The sequence below is a fragment of the Macrosteles quadrilineatus genome, unplaced genomic scaffold (genome assembly GCF_028750875.1).
Source record: "Macrosteles quadrilineatus isolate MER2022 unplaced genomic scaffold, UCM_ALF_1.0 Scaffold_8__2_contigs__length_117827958, whole genome shotgun sequence".
Lineage (NCBI taxonomy): Eukaryota > Metazoa > Arthropoda > Insecta > Hemiptera > Cicadellidae > Macrosteles > Macrosteles quadrilineatus.
In genome coordinates, this window is record NW_026542601.1 from 13,041,544 (window position 1) to 13,062,739 (window position 21,196).

Sequence of the window (21,196 nt, forward strand, 5' to 3'; positions counted from 1 at the left end):
TAGTCGAATTTGGTATCGTTTTATAGGTCTTGACAAAACAAAACAAACGACGTAAAGAAAACTAAAATCGGCCCACTAATAACAAAATGGCGCCCTAAAACAATTCAAATCCAATCATCCATGATAATGAAAATTTTCGTTAAAAAGTCTTTTAAGAAATGGTAGAAAAAATTACCTTTTATTTGATGAGATGCTCGAATTGCTTTCCCTGTACCTCCATGCAGTAGTACAATCTCTGTTGAAACATGTTCCTTACATTTTGGAAAGTTTGATTGTTTATTTTTCTGCATTCTGTTTCTATCCGTAGTCTTAATTCTTCGAGGGACCTTGGCTGTGAGGTATAAACCGTTGACTTTAAATGGCCCCATAGAAAAAAATCTAATGGATTTAGGTCCGGTGATCGGGCTGGCCATTCAATACTACCTCTTCGACCAATCCAATGATTAGGAAATTCAATGTTCAGTGTATCCCTTGCATCCCTAGCATAATGTGGAGGAGCTCCATCTTGTTGAAAATACACGTTATCTCTATTGAAAATTGGGTTTTCATCTGGTGATGCAGTTGTTTCTATTAAGTTATTAATAGCTGGAATTATTTGTGTGATTAGCATGTTATTGTATGCTGTGCCATTTAAATTACCATTTATGATAAAAGGACCTATGATGAAGTTACCAATGATTCCAGCCCAAACGTTTAGCCTCTGCGGGTGTTGAGTGTGACTTTCTCGGTACCAGTGGGGGTTCTCTTGCGCCCAATACATACAGTTATGCCGGTTAACGTGTCCGTTAAGTTGGAATGAAGCCCCGTCACTAAAAACTATTTCGAAAGTAGAGATTTCTCTAGATTCCAACTTCTGTGTCATTAATTCACAAAATTCAATTCTTCTATCAAAGTCATCTTCAGACAGTTCCTGGACTAACGTGATCTTATATGGATGGAATTTGTGGTTTTTTTAAACTTTGTTCACTGCCCACCTACTTATATTATGTTGTTGCGCAACTCTTCTTGCAGATTGCTGAGGATTAACAGAAAACTCTGCTAAAACTCCTGCTTCTGTTAATTCACCTGTGCTGGGCCGACCGGATCTGGGCTCATCCACAACACTCCCTGTACGATGAAACTTTTTTACTAGATTAGACACAGCTTTTCTAGTGATTTGATGTTCAGGATGCCTTTCGTTAAAGGCGTCAGTTGCTCCACTATAAGTGCCAGTTTGCCCAAACAGTAAAACAATTTGCACTCTTTCTTCTAACGAAAAAACCATGACAAATTACAAACCAACATACAACAATCAAAAAGTAGCAATAGTGTAGGCCTGCAGTTTGGTTATGTACGATATGGGCAGTTCTCAGTACTGTACTACTGAACTTTCACCTAGAGAAAGAATTCGACAAACAAACAAAAAAGGAAAATGGACAGGAATAACTGATAACAGCAATTATGGAGTTTGGGATTTTCCAGTCACTGTTTACTGACCACGCATCTTATTAGCAATGATCCGAAATAGAAAAAAACTTTGGCTGGATACAAATTGAAAGTAAATTAAAATTAGCCTTTTTTACCACCAAATTGCAATTTTCTGATAAGGATGTCATTTATTAAAAGTATTTTTTAGCTGCCATTTCGTTATTATTTGGCCGATTTTAGTTTTCTTTACGTCGATTGTTTTGTTTTGTCAAGACCTATAAAACGGTACCAAACTCGACTATACTTGCTATTTGAAAATTTTGAGCTACCCCCTACTCCCGCTACCCCTAAGGGTAAAATTTTCAAAATTTACCATTACTATTGTAGCACCTCACATCTTAGAAGTTTGCCGCAAACAGATTTCAAATATCTCAAATGGTTGAAAAGTTAAGGGGGGGTGCAAGTTACTTTTCAGCCCTCCTCATGGTTCTGTAGATTTAAATTGTTTTAGGGCGCCATTTTGTTATTAGTAGGCCGATTTTAGTTTTATTTACGTCGATTGTTTTGTTTCGTCAATACCTATAAAATGATACCAAACTCGACTATACTTGCCATTTGAAAATTTTGAGCTACCCCCTACCCCCGCTACCCCTAAGGGTAAAATTTTCAAAATTTACCATAACTATTGTAGCCCCTCACATCTTAGAAGTTTGCCGCAAACGGATTTCAAATATCTCAAATGGTTGAAAAGTTAAGGGGGGGGTGGTAGTTACTTTTCAGCCACCCTGTATATACAAAATACGAACAATAGTCCTACAGTGTTACAATTGATAAATTGTTAGGCGTTTATTTTACAGAGAACTTTAAATCAAAAACTTCCCTAATTTGTTGTAACATTTTTTTCGTTAAAATTTTGCCACAATTTTGCAAAACGGCGGACAGTTAAAAATTCTTTCAATGGCAACCCCCACTTTTTATGATATTTTTAGATTTTACGTAAAATGTTTAGACATATTTACTATTGTCATTTTGTTTATACTTGTAACAGTTTTGGAGATACAGCCATAATAAGCCACAACAACAAATCAGTAAAGCTTTCACATGAAAGAAAAAGATAATTTTAGCTGATATAAGAATACAAATCAGGTGATCAATTATTAATTTTTTTTACAAACTAAGATTTAGTATTCACCGAACCGTTGTTTATATATTATGGTTTAGTGGCTTAATGCTTTCCTTTTTATTTAAGTTAAAATGGATTTCGATGAAGAAGATGAAATGTTTTTAAATCGACTGCAAATATGCATTGACCACGTGGTTGGACCCTTTTAACATTTATTATGAAACACATACTATTGTATCAGTATGAATTAAGTGTGAATTCTGATTTTTGTAAATTAAGATAATTATTATTGTTGTCATTGTTAGCTCCATGGTTATGTGTGCCTTATTATGGCGGTATCTCCGAAACTTTAGGAGTGTCAAAAGAATGACAAGAGTAAAAATGTCTAAAAAATTTACGAAGAATCCCAAATTATCATAAAAAGTGGGGCCATTGTGGTTAGAGGTTTGGCCATTGAAAAAAAAGTTGTCCTCCATTTTGGAAAATGGAGGCAAAATTTTAAATGAAAAATAACATGTTTTGAAATGTAAAAAAGAGGAAGTTGTTCATTTAAAGTTCTCTGTAAAGTAAACGCCTACCTATACGAGTTACCTATTGTAATACTATAGGTGAATCACCCTGTATAACATTTTATAATATGTTGTGAGCTAGCTATTTTAATTTTTAGTTTCATTCACTTTGTTCTAAAATGTTGGTTTGAGACTGTGTACTTCGGATTTTAGTCAAGAATTGAATGTATAGTTTTAAATTATAAAATTTACTGTAAAAAAAATATTTCTGCCAAATACGTGGACGGTTCTATGAACCATTACGGTTGAGTGTGAGAAATGGGACTTCCTACGAGGGGCCTAGGTATGTAATGTGTTATGTTTGTTTAATAAAACACTGTTTTAATTTCATATTACGAATATATATGATATTTGAACAAATGCATAATACTTAGGTTTTCTTATATTCAAGAAGATTAAATATGATTATTACATATTTAGAAGAGAAGTAGACGCTGAGCTAGAGCAAATTAACTCTATTTTGACCATGCTGTAGAAAGATTATAACTACTGTTATAAGCAACGTGGTTTGGCAGTTAGAATTTAGTATAGTTACTTTAAAGGTAAACCATAATGTAACTGTCCAGATTGTATTCAAAGAAAAAAAATATAACAATTCACAAGCACTTCATTACACATTACACAATAATTAAAAACAATACAACTTAACTCTAATTATTAATCACCACAGGGTCACATCTAACGTCATATTGTTCGCATAGAGTTTTAAAATACACTTTCCCATAGAGTTCTTGTTGATAATCAGAGATTACATATTAGCTTAGAATAACCGAAACACGAAATTTAAACAAGTAAAACTCCATTAAACACACAGCTGCACTGTAACGCGTGTTTCTGTAGTGGCTGCTGGGTAATGGTAAAACTTTCACCTTGGAATCTTCTTAACAACAGCCATTATTTAGCTCTCTTGTACCTCATGTACCAACTACGGCCAATATAGTGAGCCTAGTGCATAAGTAGTGGTAAAGTTGTTAATTTCAATTCAAACAATTTATTACAAAAATAAAATGAAAATAAAATATCAGTCTCGTTATCTTAACTGGGTCATATTTGGTCCATATCTCAAGAAATACTCGATAAAAGAGTTGTTTGTCCTAGGACACTAGGCACAAGCCTGGGATTGTTTTTCACATTACTTCAGGCTAGAGCTAGGGGTTGGGACATTATCACTTAGATAAAATCCATTGGTGAATTGGCGGGATTTGAACGTGTTACATGATTGACTTATACAAATCTATTATGTTTGGATTGTATAAACTTTTCAATATTTCATTCCTAGCGGAACGTAGGAGTAATATGGTGAAAATATAACTAAGCGAGATACGAGAAAGGAAAATAAGCTCTTATATGTATATTAGGGTATTTATCTGCCCTAATTTGGGCAGACTTTGAAAGCAACGGTATACATTAAACTGTACATTACACTGTGTGTTGACTTCCGGATTACTTCACAAATAATATACAAGAGGTTAAATGTGTTGCCATCCGGATAACTCACCAAGAGGTTAAATTTCCTTTTTTTGCCGAAGTAATTTTGCAGCAGTAATAATGCAGGATTACTTGAAAAAAGGTTTAGCCTCTTGTATACAATATATTTTAGAAATTATTTCATAGCAATTAATTAGTTGGATATTCAAAGGACTAAATTTGTTGTTAGAAGCAACGATGCTATGTAAAAAGAAGAATCAGTATTTACACACTACTTATAACAAAATATAATACCCCCGCCTCAGCTAACCTGCAGACTAAACGAATTTCCGTTTAACTGCCTGGATTTCTACGAAAATATTCCCTTAAAAGTGTCAGATTTATTTCCTATTTAAATAACGTAAATTTTAATGAGTACTTAGGTTTGCTGCTATAGGGAGTGTATTGAGGTATGTTTTTATTAAAAAGTATGAAATAAATAAGATGGCAAAATTTGATTAAAATACCTGTATCCATAAACAAGCAAACTACAACAGTTTATTTATTTTCCATAAAAATAACATGGACGTTTTTAATTTAAGTTTTTTTTAATTATTCCCATAACCGTTAGGCATACAACAACGCTTCAGTATACAACATTATTTATTTTTAAGCTCTATAAATTGGTTTGGAGAGAAAATATACCAATTTTTGTCAAAACGAAAAAGTAAATCGGTCCCGGGTCTAGGTCTTCCATGAGACCTGCGGTAATAGCTTATTTCATATATGGGAGATTCGCCAAACAGTGTTATAAAATAAATTTACAAATCAAACAATGAATTACAATTTTAAAAACCTAGCTGCTTCTGTTGTTAAATAATAGTGGATGATAATATGGGAAGCCAGTCAGCCAATTAAAATAGAGTCAGTGATTTGTGTATTTAAATTTAAATAATATTACGTTACAAACTGTCTCATATGAGACATCAACAACCCAATAAATAATTAGACAAAAAACTAAAGGGCTATTTTTCCATTCTCGCTAAACACACAACAGCAATGATTGAAATATTAAGATTCTTGTCTTCCTCTGGCAGCAAATTTAGGGCGTAGATAAGCATTCATGGCTCGGTCGCGCGGCACGTAGTAGTTTACAGTCAGAACAACTAAACTTGAGTAGAATCTATTACAACTTTGTTAGTCAACTCTGCGGATGAATTCGGTTTTGGATTGAATTTTACAACTGGTTGATAACGGGTGTGGCTTTCGTTTATTTGTTTTCAACATGTTGGTTATTTTTATTTTTATAAATTCTGACAATAAAGAAGTCATATGACGTTATGTAGTTGAATGTATGCAGATGAATCATATACAATTATATGTTCCCATCTATAATATAACAAACCATAGACTAAAAAAAGCAACAGAAGTAGACTCCCCATCTCATTGTAAATTTTGAAGCTTGTTTTTCGTGTCTAGTTCATGTACGTCCTCACTGATCACTGAGGTATACAAAATTTTGTTTCTATTATTTTAGTGTTATTTTCATGATTTGTGCTTTAATATTTGGTTATATAACTAGAAGACCAGTTATTGTTTATGATTAAATCGTTTTATTTGGTTAAATGAGGTTTTAAATGACTGAAATAACAAGAACAAAATTGTAAACAAAACATAACCTCTCCAGTTGGACGTACAGAACTAACAATAAAATTGGCTTCAGCTGTTCCATAAGAATGACAAATCTATTGAACTAACTATATTAATTAACTATATTAATTAAATATATTAATTAACTATATTAATTAACTATATTAATTGTATTATGTTATAACTATAGTTGACTGAACTTGACTTGTGCCTCACCATCATGTATTTATATAATGTGACTGTGTCTCATGCATTTATATAATGTCTATAGACGAATAAATACCATTTCATTTCATTTCATTTCTATATTGTATGCCCCTTCAATTATATTTTGCACGAGTTGTATGTTTTGTCATGAAATATATGTATTCAGCTGGCGTCTTGTTCATTCAAAGAATCAATAATGCACGTTTCAAGAAATTGATACTGATATTGAAGAAACTAGGAAAGAACATATCAATTAATTGCTCATAGTCTGTAAAAAGACCATATTGAAGTGATGGTCAGGCGATTTTCCTCTGCTAATGTGAGAACATATAATGCCACTCATCTAAATATAGTCTATGACTCGATAGGACAGAAATAAGATATCCTCAAATTCCCAGCAGACTACTTACATTTACAAATTGTTTACCGACTGGATTCAACTACCAATGAAGCGTCTGGAATCAGTTTGTCCATACTATAAAAACGTATGATGTCAACTCATGCAGTGGCTCTAGTTATTTCATGGTGTATTCAAATTATTATTAACGTGTAGTCTTAATTATAATTATAGCATAATTTATAAGCTATATAGTGTGGTTTAATGCACGATCGGGATAAGAGGATAGATTATGTCAACGACGCCATAACTGCCAAATAATAGAGGTTTACCGTGATAAACCAGCCTACAAAGGTGTTAAGCATGTTTGGTGATACAGGCTGATTAAATATGGTTTATTATGCATAAGAGCTGTTCTGTATGTTTTACTGACATCACCTGAGCATAAATTTATAAAAAATCCTTGTAAAAGATTAGATACACATAACGTCACACATAGTTTAAAACTCGCATGATGGTAATAAAACAATGAATGACAACTGAATGAAGTCTTAAAATAGTTTTTCAAATGTATTTTTGACAGATGTGTGCCAAAAGTGGATTTAGATTATGTTAACGTCAATCGATTTTTAAAATGTTGTTAACCCCCATAAAAATAAAATTGTTAAAAAATCTAATAAAAATAGAAATACGCATAAGCTATTTTTATATGCATTAGCATTTCTGTCCCAACCAAAATTACGCCAAATGTACCGTTCTTGTTATACAGAACGATTTGAGGATAAACTTTTTAAAAGTAAAAAAAGATTTCACACAACAACAAAAAATTAAATCTTTTATTTTATAGTTGCTTGAACTTAATTTGTTATACTATCCACCCACCAAAGGTCATTTGATAACTTAAATTACATACCTGGGTAGTAACAATTTAACAGGATTATTAGCTAGGAGAGATTAGTTCTTTTAACCATGCCATTCATTAATTTCAATAGTGAACACTTACCTCAAAACATATAACTTTAGCTTAAAACAAAGCTCATGATTGATCATATATATGTTTTTTTATAGTAAATACATACAAAATAAAATAAAACATAAAAATAATTACAAATTGTATTAAAAATGTAATTGAAATAAAATTAATTGTTTTGATCAAAAATTAAAAGGGCAATAGATATATAGTTTGTCCAAACAAATTAAGGACAATAAAATATTCCAACAGATTTCAAATCAAGAAATCAACAATGGAATCCCTTTTACATCTCACAAAAAATCTAAAAGAAAAAATCCCATTGAATTATAAATTATCATTAATAATACTACACGAAAACCTTTATCGGCGAAAAATCAAACATGTTGGAAGTTGAGACTTTGACTCCAACGCCATCTTGCACTAAATTTGCAACACCATAGTAAATAATGGACAACCAGTCTGACGTATTCTCCCATAGACAACAACGGTATCCATTCAGTGACCATTTACATGGTACATGGGTCCATTAGAATCTGTGACAAGTTTAAAGCCAGTGATTGGTGGCAGAAAGCTCTTAACAGTCGCACATTATTGACAATGCTTCATTGGTGACACATTGAGGAATATTTGCTTAGGTTTATTGGTATGGTGTCCATGAGTCCTCCATACGACTATGACACATAATACCCCCGCCGCAGCAAACCTGCCGACTAAGCGAATTTCCATTTGTCTGAATTAATTTTCAGTTAAATATATTTTAAAATAACATTAGGTTTAACGAGTACCTAGGTTTGCTGCTACAAGGAAACTAATAAAGTGTGTTTTTGAGTAAAATATTGATAGCTTAGTATAAAATAAATAAATTTGCCAAGTTTGATCAAAATATATTCATAAACAAGCAAACTACAACATTTGACAATATTCTCCATAAGAATAACATAGGAATTTTAAATTTACAATTTTTTTAATTTTCTCCGTTACTAATAATTGAACAAAAATACTTTTACATACTAAATTATTTGTTTTTTTAAGCTCTTTAAAAAGGTCTAAAGAGAAATTGGAAAATTTTGTGTTTTGAGGGTCAAAAGTGAGAAAAACCAATTTTTACCCCATAAAACCCCCTGTAAAGCCCCGTTCCCATGGTCCGATCGTGCTGGTTCGCGAACTCATTCAAGTTTATCCCGCTTTACACCTTTAAACCAAATTTCATCAAAATCGGACAAAAATTACTCAAGTTATCGCGTTCACGGACGTATATATATATATAAGTATATATATATAAAAATTTGAACGAATAGTGTTTTTGGCCTCTGGGGACATCAAAATGAAAAAGTAAATCGGTCCCGGGTCTAGGTCTTACCGTACCACCTACGGTAATAGCTACTTCCCTATAGGGAAATTCGCTAAAAAGAGAAAAATAACCCCGCCGCAGCAAACCTGCAGACTAAGCGAATTTCTATTTGCCTCAATTGATATACAATTAAATCTTTTTGAACATTAGGTGAAACGAGTACCTAGGTTTGCTGCTACAGGGACGGTATTAAAGTGCGTTTTGATATTTGCAAGTTTGATCAAAATATATCCATAAACAAGCAAACTACAGCAATACTCTCCATAAGAATAACACGGGAATTTTAAATTTAAATTTTTTTTTATTTTCTCCGTTTCTAATAACCGTACAAAAACACTTTGTTATAATAATTATTTATCTTTTTAAGCTCTTTAAAATGGTCTAGAGAGAAATTTTGAAATGTTTAGTTTTGATAGTCAAAAATCGGAAAAACAAATTTTTAGCCATTAAAAACACTCGTAAAACCCCGTTCACATCGTCCGATTATGCTGGTTCTCATTCACGTTTTATCCCGCCTTACACCATCAACCAAATTTCATCAAAATCGAACAAAAACTACAGTTATCGCGTTCACGGACACACACACATATAAATAAATCAACATATATTAAAATTTACCTTACCTGCGATGGCCAATTCGCTCATCAGTGAGAGAATGTTAACATTGTCTCACTCTAATTTCTTTGTCTCACTCCAGATTTGCAACGTGAAGGCACGAAATAGTGAGCGCGTAACATGCAGGCAACGTCGTATGCGCGCGAAATACTTTGGCAGCACTGGCTGTAAATCAGCTGGTCAGCTGTTGTAATGTTGTATTTGTCACTTCACATTAAATGTTATATTAAAAGTTCACTTCTGTGTAAAAATAGGTTATGTTTCTTCACAAATTTATTTGTTTTATGGTAACTGTTGGAAAAGTATAATGTGCAACTCGAGTTCAAAGTACAATTGCCTCACTCGAGAAACCATTCCTCACTCGCCTACGGCTCGTGAGTAAGGATTTCTCTCGAGTGAGTCAATTGCTCACTTAATTTTTTCACTAGTTCCACAAATAACTATTCCATACATATTAGGATTTATAATTGATTTAGTTGTTCGTTTGTTTGAATACTGGGCAACGTAAAGACACTTTGACAAAAGCGTCACTGAGGGATTTCATTTTTTGTTATGTACAGTAAAGTTCAAGGAAATAGCAAAGTAAACCACCCTATGCATAAATAAAAACTGTAAAATAATTTAATTGAATATTATTAAGTACAATAACTGTGCTGTAAATTCCTTACCATCCACGATATATCAGTAAAATAGGCAACGTGAGTAAGTGTTGCCAAGTTTTGCCAAGTTCTCCAAGCGGAACATATGACGTCACATAGCATGAGGAGAGATTGTATAAGGAACAAGTGGTCCATTGTTGCTTATCTACAGAACAGTAGAGTATCGTATTCTTCAACTTTCCAAGCATTGTAAAGTATACACTGTGCTTTACATGCTTTACTGGGGTGTTATAGCTTTGCTAATAATATTTACCTGCTTGAAATGCATTGATACGGTGTATGTTTAGTTCCGATTCTAAAATTAAGAATGTGGTAGGCCCAAATCCTATGGTAGAAACACATTTATGGAAAGGATGTAAATAGTAATAACTATAAGTGTCTTGAATGTAAAAGTCATTTATCGATTGGATTTATTTTTATTTTTTAATAATGATATTTATTTGCCGTGGTGGAAAAAGAATGTGTATTTGTGAAAACTTATTCCTGGCTCATGCCCAACTTCCTCGGAAAAAACGAAAACTTGTTACTGACTAAGATCAGCCGGGTGCATAACTGATCATTTTATCCCAGCCATATCGACCCAGTTACCAAGTATCAATGTATATTATAACAAAATTTCAACACATTTCAGCATTTTTTTGTTGTTTTAATCATTATTAACATGTTTGGAAACACAAATTAAAGAATACATAAAAATTTTTTAAATGGTGATAAAGTTGGGAGTTGAAGAAGATTACAACTGATCCCTGAATCATCTGATTTCAAAAGATTCGTCCAGGTCTTGATTGATCAAAGAAATCTATAATGACAGCACCTCTCTTCCAAATAGAGTTAGAATAACTTAACTATGGTTGGCCGGTTTTTTACAAATAATTTCCACTGCGTTGCAACCATACATTTGAAATAATGCAATATTATCATATGAAAATGATTAATCAAATCAAATCTTATCCATTTATTGCCATCAACATTATAAATACATGTATAGCAACGTCATACAATTTCATCACAGTATATCCATTAACCTACTTAATATGTTCTACAAATTCTTTGACTTTATACACACATAAATCACACGAAATCTTTCAAATAGTAAATTAAAATTGTTGTATTTCAAGACATTCAATGTGAGCAGGTAACATATTATACAATCTTTTGCCAAATTCACTAAAGTTATTGATTGTGGTCATAAAATTACATCGGTTTGGACGGAGAAAAGTGTTTTGTCTGGTAAAATGGTTATTCACTGAATCATTTGTAGGGAATTCTCTAATATTATTTTTAATATACAGTAAACAATCTAAAATGTACAGAGAAGTGACAGTTGAAATTCCAAGTTTCTTGAATAATGGCTTACAATGTGTTTCACTGTCAACATTGAATATTTCCCTAACAGCTTTCTTTTGCAACAGTTTCAGCTTTTTAATACTACCAGAATGGCCCCACACAACAATACTATAAGACTTTGAATGTGAGCAAAATAAATTGATTTCAACACATCTATACTAACAAAAGGTCTAAGTTTTCTAATCATAAATGTACCCTTGGCAACCTTTTTACAAATCATATCACTCTGAGAATCCCACTTAATGTTAGGCTGTACTAATACTCCCAAAAACTTAACACTATCTGAACAGGTACTTGATAAACTAAATTCAATATTCTGTGTTTTGCTGTGTGTTGTGTTTTGTGTGTTGTTGCTGTTGTAATTTTTTAAGAAGGTTTAACTAATAGCCTTAAGAAATTTAAAATGTATTTATCAATTTACTCAGCAAAGAATAAAAACGTTTAATAACAAGTTCTCTACCTTTTTTAAGGATAACTATTGTATAAGCTTTACTTTTTATTTTTTTTATTTTACATTTTATACAACATTTGTCAACGACTGGTAAAAAAAAATTATATTGTTAATTAAACAACCCGATCAAGGTTTGATTACCTTTCCATTGATGGATTTTTTAAATTTATTATGCGTAGTTCTTTAAACATTGTTCATCAAGAAAATATGAACACAAGAGTAGGTACACTAATTATTGTAAGATTGCACCTTGTTTCATCTTGAGAGGGTTTGTGGGTAATTCAACTTCAGGTTGTGGTTTAATTAGGAACCACCCTGTATATTTTAGTAAGAATCGGAAACATTACACATGTAAAATTCAAATTTGAAAACAATCTTTCAACCCAATCGCTTGTGTCTGGTGGAAATTTACTACATACAAAATAGTTATCCCAGTGCGTTTTGTCATCGTTACTTTACCCTATACTATTAGACTTTAGTTTTTAAGAAGTATTTCTCCATGCATATGAGATCATAAGATTGTAAAACATTTCAAGGACGTATATCGTTTAAAGCAACATTAAAACATAACCATATCAGACAAAATATTGGGTTTCCGGATGGTTATGACCTGATTATTTTGGGTCCCCGCACGAGAGGGATCGTGAAAATCATTGATTCTGAGCAGGGCAACCACCTGGCATTTGATAAAATATGATTTGCAACAGAAATAAATACTCTAAGATAAATTTGGTATAATTGTATACATATAAACTACCAGACAATATTACACTAAAAAACTAGATGTAGGTATAATAAGCAATTACAGAGAAATACATGCTTTCTTCTCCGTACTAATTACATATACATATCCTTCTTTACATATACATAAATGTAATGATATGAATCATTAAATATCCTAAAATATCTTAGAAGTATTATATATTAGAGTAACCTATTATATATTTATTGTATTTTAAATCTTTACAAGCATTTACACATTTATACATAACTTTATGTATTCTTTGTACAGTATAGTACAGTAGTACAGTAGTTTTCCAGTTGAAACTAGTTGACAATCCTAAGCTCAGTAGCAGTTCCCTGTGATCTCAAGAGAATCCCTAATTTGCAGGACTGGTAAAAGCTTTTAGCTAAAGCCCACCAGATTTAAAAGTATAAAAACAGTTTAAATATTTAAACAAGCATAGTACAAAATTATGATTATTTTATCATTGAAGAAATTTGATTTCTATCGTGTAATTCTAAACTGCAATTCACCTTAATATTGTTCAAGTAATGGTAAAAGTGTGCAAAATGTTTTACTTATAAATATTTGAACTATAACTAACAGCAATATGTTCTAATATAAAAAAAATGGTTGCGTCCCTCTTCCATTTTCTATTTACAGATCCAATTACGTTTTATAAAGTTCGTTTGTAAAAGTTACATTATTTATGCAACTTGAGGACTAGTTCATGAAGTATATGATAAATAAGTAATCATATATCTGAGGGACACGGATTTGGATAGGTAGTTTGCAGTGTGGAACCTGCCAGTAAAATGCAAATTAACCTCAAACAGAAAAATAGAATGATAAAAACTAACGGAAGTGTTTACCATGGGCTTGTAAGCTCAAATGGATATGAAGGACACGAATCTTGTTGTCTTCATCAGCTGATCATTTGTCGAAGTTACAGGCGTATTTCGTTAGTTTGTAATTTAACATAGGCGTGGTAAAAACAATAAAAGTAATGCCTCACTACTAAAATTTGCTAAATTTACGAATGATTTTTCTTAGACTGTGATATTTTTGTTAAATAGCTCTAAGTCGTTAGGCTGATGTAATATAATCTATTTAAATCAGGTCACAACTCTAAAAATACAAGATACCCAGTTACCAGGTTTTTTTTAAATTATATATTAGGTTTTGTTTATGCCATTCCACCATACTGCCAGTTTTTCCAAACATTGTTTTACATGCAGATGAGAACAATAACAGATATTTAAATGTTTATTTATTTTTATGTGCTAAATATGACCATAGCTAAAACATACTCCCTTAGCTTAGTCTATGATATGACGCTCTTCGTCTGAAGTAAGAATACGTCCTTGTACTACCTGACGATGGCTCTACATAGGAACCGAAACTGGTTACAGCTGAAGTTTAAATACATTGCTTAATATTAGGTATAGCTTTTTAAACCCACATGCTTTTAACTTAACCGCTAAAACTATCTTTTGCCATGACAATTAATATTTAATTTTAACTACATCGTAGATCTTGATTTATTAAAAAAGGTCAATTGAATCGGTCCAATATTATTAAAAATATTATAAAATGCAGTACAAGCCAACGACATTCTTTACATCACAACTAATCTAGTACCGCAAAACTCACTTAGATTTTAACCGATAAAACATATTATAAAAATTCATATTATCTAGGAAAAATTCTTATTTTCATCCTCTATAAATTTAAAGCTTGAATCTCTTATAATTAACTATCGGAAAGAGATATATTTAATATGTTTGAGACGAGGGATCCCTTTGAAGCTGGTTGCAGACGTACAAGAGAGCCGTATCGGAAACAATATTGGTAACAAAGGGCTGTTTCAGCAGGCCGCTCTCATCATGTTACCCCTAACATCTAAAACTCGGCAAACTTTATGTAATGTTCTGCCTCCTTCATTTTCATAGTTGATAACCTTGATACTACAGCCAGATAACTTACTCTTTGACGAGAAAATATGTTTTCAAATATACATAGTAGTGGATGTTGTATAAAAGCTTATATTGTTCCTTCAAATAGAAGTGGTAGTGAAAAAGTATTTATTGTTCATAACATTGTATACTTATATTTTTCGTTAGTAAGTGCTACAAAATGTTTGTAATATAGAAGAAAATATTTTAATTTTCACGTTATTTACATTGAGATTATGGACTGGTATTGGCTTACGTTATTTTACAATGCATTTGGTTGTAACAATTTGACTAAATAATTACTAACGGAGAAAAATAAAATTTTTCTTCTTTTTCTTCTTTTAACCCTTTTATTTGCATACGAAATAAATAAGGTAGAATAATAGGAATAATAGGTAGAGTGATAAATAGAAAAATAAGGAAACCTTGTCGAAGACGACAAGATTCGTGACCATCATACCCAGTTGAGCTCCCAAGCCCATGGTAAACACTTCCGTTAGTTTTTAGCAGTCTATTTTTCTGTTTGAGGTTAATTTGTATTTCACTGGCAGGTTCCACCAAACTTCCTATCCGAATCCGCGTCCCTCATATCATATACTTCATGAACTAGTCCTCAAGTTGCATAAATAATGTAACTTTTACAAACGAACTTTATAAAACGTTACTGGACCAGTAAATTCAAATCGGAAGAGGGATGCAACAAAATTTCAATATTAGGACATATGGCTGTCAAAACACACAGTTATTAATATTAAAATAATTATAAACAAAAAACATGTTGTACACTTTTACCAGTACTTGAACAATTTAAAGGTGTAATTGTAGTTCAGAATACGCATAAAAATCCGATTTCTTTAATGATAGAATAATCATAATCTTTTACTACGGTTCTTTAAATATTCAATCTGTTTTTATACTTTTGAATCTGGTGAGATTTAGCTAAAAGCTTTTACCAGTCCTGCAAATTAGGGATTCTCTTGAGAATACAGTGAACAGCCACTGAGCTTAGGATTGTCAACTAGTTTCAACTGGAAAACAAACTACTGTACAAAGAATACGAAAATTATATAATGATTGTAAAAATATAAAAAAAATACAATAAATGTTTGATAAGTTACCCTAATATACAATACTTCTAAGATAATTAAGGATAGAGTATGTGTAATTACTACGGAGAAGAAAAGATGTATTTCTCTGTAATTGCTTATTAGACCTACATGTGGTTTGTTAGAGTTATCTTGTATGGTTGGTTATATGTGTAAAACTTTACCAAATTTATCATAGAGTATATATTTCTGTTACAAGTTAGATATTATAAAATCCCAGGTAGTCGGTGTGTTAGGAATCAATGGAATTCAGGATTCCTCTCGTTCCTAAATATAGTTCCTCTCGGGAAAAAATCATCACGTCGTAATCATTCGTGCACCCAATTTTGTGATGATGTTTTGTTTAAATGTTGCTAAAGACGATATTGGTGAAAGGTTTTCCGATCTCATTATCTCATAAACATGGGAAAATACTGCTTCGACACTAGTAGTCTAATAATACAGGGTAAAGTAACGACGACAAAAGGCACTGCAGCCTAACTAGTTTGTATGTAGAAAATTTCCACCACACACAAGTAATGGGGTAGAAAGATGTTTTCAAATTTGAATTTTACATGTGTAATGTTTCCGATTCATACTAAAATATAAAGGGTGGTTGCTAATTAAACCACAACCTGAAGTTAAATTACCCACAAACCCTCTCAAGATGAAGCAAGGTGCAATCTTACAATAATTAGTGTACCTACTCTTGTGTTCATATTTTCTTAATGAACAATGTTAAAGAACTTCGCATACTAAATTAAAAAAATCCTTTGATGGAAAGGTAATTGAAACATTATCGGGTTGTATAATTAACAATAAAATTAAAAAAGCCACTCGTTTACAAATTTTTGATTCGTAAAGAATGTAAAATCAAACAAATTAATTAAAAAGTAAAAATTATACAATAGTTAGCTTCCCATTTAATTCCAAAAATGGCAAAGAACTTGTTAATAAGTTCAACATGTTAAACATATATGTTAAACATGTTTATTCTTTGCTGAGTAAATTGGTGAATACATTTCAAATTTCTAAAATCAAATAGTTAAAACGCCTTATTAATCATTTTCATATCGTGATATTGTATTATTTCAAATGTATAGTTACAACGCAGTGAAAATTATTTAAGAACCTATTCCTCGTAAAAAATCGGGCAACCATAGTTAAGTTATTCTAACTCTATTTGGAAGAGAGGTGCTGTCATTATAGATTTCTTTGATCAATCAAGACCTGAACGAATCTTTTGAAATCAGATGATTCAGGGATCAGTTGTAATCTTCCACAACTCACAAATTTATCAGCATCCAAAAAACTTAGATGTATTCTTTATATTTATGTTTCTAAACGAGTTAATAATGATTAAAATAGCAACAACAACAAATTCTGAATATGTGTTGTAATGAAAAAGCAAAAAAGTAGTTTTAGTTAAATCGTGAGTATTAAGTCAAAATTATCGAAAATAGATGACATTAATAAAAGATATATTTCAAAAAGGACACGAAATGCATAGTTACTACTGTTTTAGAAATTCCACATTATCCTTCACAGATCACGGAAATACAAAATTCAAGCTATAAGAATATTTTTTTAAGCCTTAAGTTAATTCTTAAATCTAATAAGTATTGAACGTACACATTTGTGTGAACTTTTAAACTATTTCTTTAGTGTTAAAATAGTTTGTTTTATTATTCCCTCAATTGAAACAACATCGAGCTAATTATTGTATTGCACTAACTTTAAAATTGTTAAAAACTCAAACAAATTATATAACATTCAAATCTACACTTATAAAAGTCAAATACCAGTCATTCACTGATTAATATACTATATCTCAAAAGCTACAAGCCTTATAACTCAGAAATTGGCATGGAGGTTCCAATCAACCTCTAGGTGTGCAATAAGAAGCCTTTTCAAGAAATTCTATTAGGGCTCTTCCCCAGTGGCTTTTAAAGTTCGCATGTTATACTTATGGATAAAAGATTTGTTTACATTTAACCACATGAATACTTTTGAATCTGTACTATTAATCAAGGGAACAGCTAGTTATATTTTATAACATAAAGTGAAAATATTTACATTATGTTCGTGGTTTGAAAAAGTGATTTACTGAACAACCGATTTTTAATAAAAATGAATTAAAAAACCAAGAAGTGTAAGTCTACTCAGTTTAAACATTAAACTTTCTAATTTTCTTGAGCGAAGCCACGAAAGGTTTGCTAGTAACATATATATTCCAAAATTAAAATAAGTTAACTGCTAATTCATTGAAGAATCGTGATTTCAAATTGAGCTTAACTCTCAAACGTCTTTGATACTATTTTCGAATGATAAGGTTAATACTTTTTATATGTTAAATGATTTTCCACCCTAAGCCTCTCAGGAGTGTGAGCACGGCATTAACACAAACACATTATGTAAACACACCCAGTCTAGCGATACTTTAATTAAACCGCAAACAACCCGGAGTTAATAATACAAACAGAAATATGAGGGTGTGAAGACAATCGTCACTGGAAATAATTAACCTCCCCTTAGCCCTGGAGTAGCTGTGGTTTATTCACACGTTTTCTTCCACTAAACCATAAATTTTGCTTTATTAATTTAGTAATTTGGATGAATAAGTTTTATTTTAGAGTGTGGAGAGTTGCTGGTCAAGGGGTAGGAGTTGAGGACTTCTAATCTAGAAGCTCTGGTTAAATCAATCCATCTTCAATAGGCACTTGTACATATTGTAGACCCAGTGGTATAAAGTCAACCTTAGTACGCCCATCTATCAAATCAAATAATTTACAGTATCTTCGATAGAGATGATTGTTTCTGTATTAATGATCTTTCTCTACGGTAAGCCATTCAATTTTCAATAGTGACGAACATTTCAGTTCTGAGAAAAAGCTATTTCGATATTTTTGTCTATTTGACCAGTCAAAGCCTTTTTTGTGAAATTTTTATCGCGCTTACTTTTCTGTGTCCAAATGATTTATATTGTGACATTTTTGCATCGAAACCCAATAACTTGTCAACTATTTTATAATTATTTTACCAAATTCTCATTGAATTGTGTTTTAATCGATATAACAATTGATGATAATATTAGATTTATTCATAAGTTTCCTTTGTTATGACAGTTATTTCAAAAATACGTTTCTGAATCCAAATATTATCTAACTCGATCAACTCTCCACTTACATTTCATCGAAGTACCCCTATATCTAGTTACACTTTTATTACTATAGCAAAACTATACAAATTAAGGACAGTATTTAACAAATGAATTATTGGCTTGCAATGTTTTCCATTGCTGGAACGAACACTTTTGACAGCGGTGATATTTCATCCGCGCAAAATCACAGAGCTGAGCGCAGCTATTACAACACTCTATATGCCAATTTTGCGCAGAGTTAAGTGCGCATGCGCGACTCGGTAGCGAATTGCGCCGACCTAGTGACTTGGTTAATTACTAGCTATCACCAGACAGGAACGCCGCAGTGTAGATGGATGGAAATATAGTCACCATCACAACTGTGATGCTTTATTAACATTGAATTTGGAGTTAATTTTAATACTTTCGCTTCTGTCCTTAATTACAGCATCATGTTAGTTTTATCGTTTTGAGAAATATTTCATGATTGTGTCACCTACATTGGAATGTGAAGAATACGAAACATGTTCTTGTTTTAAAAATATATAAAAAAAAATTATTTTTAAACCGTATCTGCCATGAAAATTTATTATTATTTAAAAAAAATCCTTACTTGTGTCAAATTTAATAGTTTTCCTTTGCTTGAAAACATAAATAAACAGGTTTAAGTCACAAAAACACAAACCTGTTTAGGAGGATTCATTGAGTTAAATTAATTACTTGCAAAAAATTATGATACAGCTATTAGGTGAATTTTTTCGTAATAAAAATAAATATATTTTATTGTTTCAAAGAGGTTTTGATTATTTAATTTGGTTGTGGTTAAAGCAATAAGGCCAGCAATTGTAAGTAGAATTGGCTACGAAACAAAATTGTATTGACTAATCGACCCAAAAACTGGTTATTTTATAAAACCAACCAATAAGGGGGAAAAAATTACTTTCGAAAAAGGAAATAGAAAAAAGTAGTATATTTCAACCAATTTCCAGAATGCTATAATGAATTTTATTAGGTGTTTCGTTAAATAAGTTTTCCAAATGAGAAAATCTTTCTCCTACTAGAGTTGCCTACAATTTTTCTCTAGAGAGATGGGCCTACAGCAAGACAGGCTCCAACCCAACCAGTCAAAGTACTTTTAACTAAAAGCTTTGACTATGTTGAGAACTGGACATTCAATGTGCTTGCTCAAGTTGTAGCAAGCCTAATAAAAATTAGCTTATTTGAATTGATCCACCCTGTAATGTACAATCTAAGTTTCTGTCAAATGCACTGACATTTATCAAGGAAAACTTATTTTATACCCCATTATCTATCACAGTGAACACTTGAGAGCAAATATTCCTTTGATTAGCACACGCTTTGTGGGTGGCTAATGTAACTCCTTTAAGGAAATTGTTCATATCTGCTTCTCAGGATGGGATGTTCAAAATGATCGGGAGAACTGCAGGAATAGGACGGATATAGGTCACCCATCGTAACCATTAAACCTATTCAACTCTCAACCCCTAGTTAGAACTATCAATCACTTTTGCTTCCCAAGGACCTAACAAGACGGATCCTCCAGAGATGCGCAGCGGCAGCGGCTCGGACACGCCTACAGACCTGGATCTGTCAGCCTGGTTACGCTTAGACAATGGACATCCGTTAGTAGCCGATTAGCGCCGGTCCTGGTGTTGGTTACACAGCGCATCCACCATGACTGTAACCAAGACCCGTGACATCGCTGGTCTTCACACATCGATTGGTTCCTCCGATATACTTGGCCAAACATGATTGGTTTTCAAACCTCTACGCTCCGTCACTCACTGAAGGGTTATAATGTGGACTGCAGAGTTGGTGATCTGGAATGGTAGGCAAAAATGTAGTGAGTTCTAGGGGAAATATTTGTATTATTACCAACTTGAGATGGGGTGTACCTGGGTATTTGAACACAATTTAAGTAAAGGATGAGTGTAGAATGGAGGGAGAGCTGTGCAGCTTTGTTACTGAAAAGACCATTAGGGGTGTCTCCAGAGGGTATACCAAAAATTTTGAAACCATTAAAATTTATAAATTTCCCCTTTTTGCTAGGAAGCCCCTCAAACCTCTCGTTCCCAGATCAAACTCCTTCTTGTTCCTTGTCGGGCCTACCCAACAAAATATTTCTTGAGCCGCCTCTGTTTAGGTACCATTAAAAGCCTAATGATAAAGGAAAGCT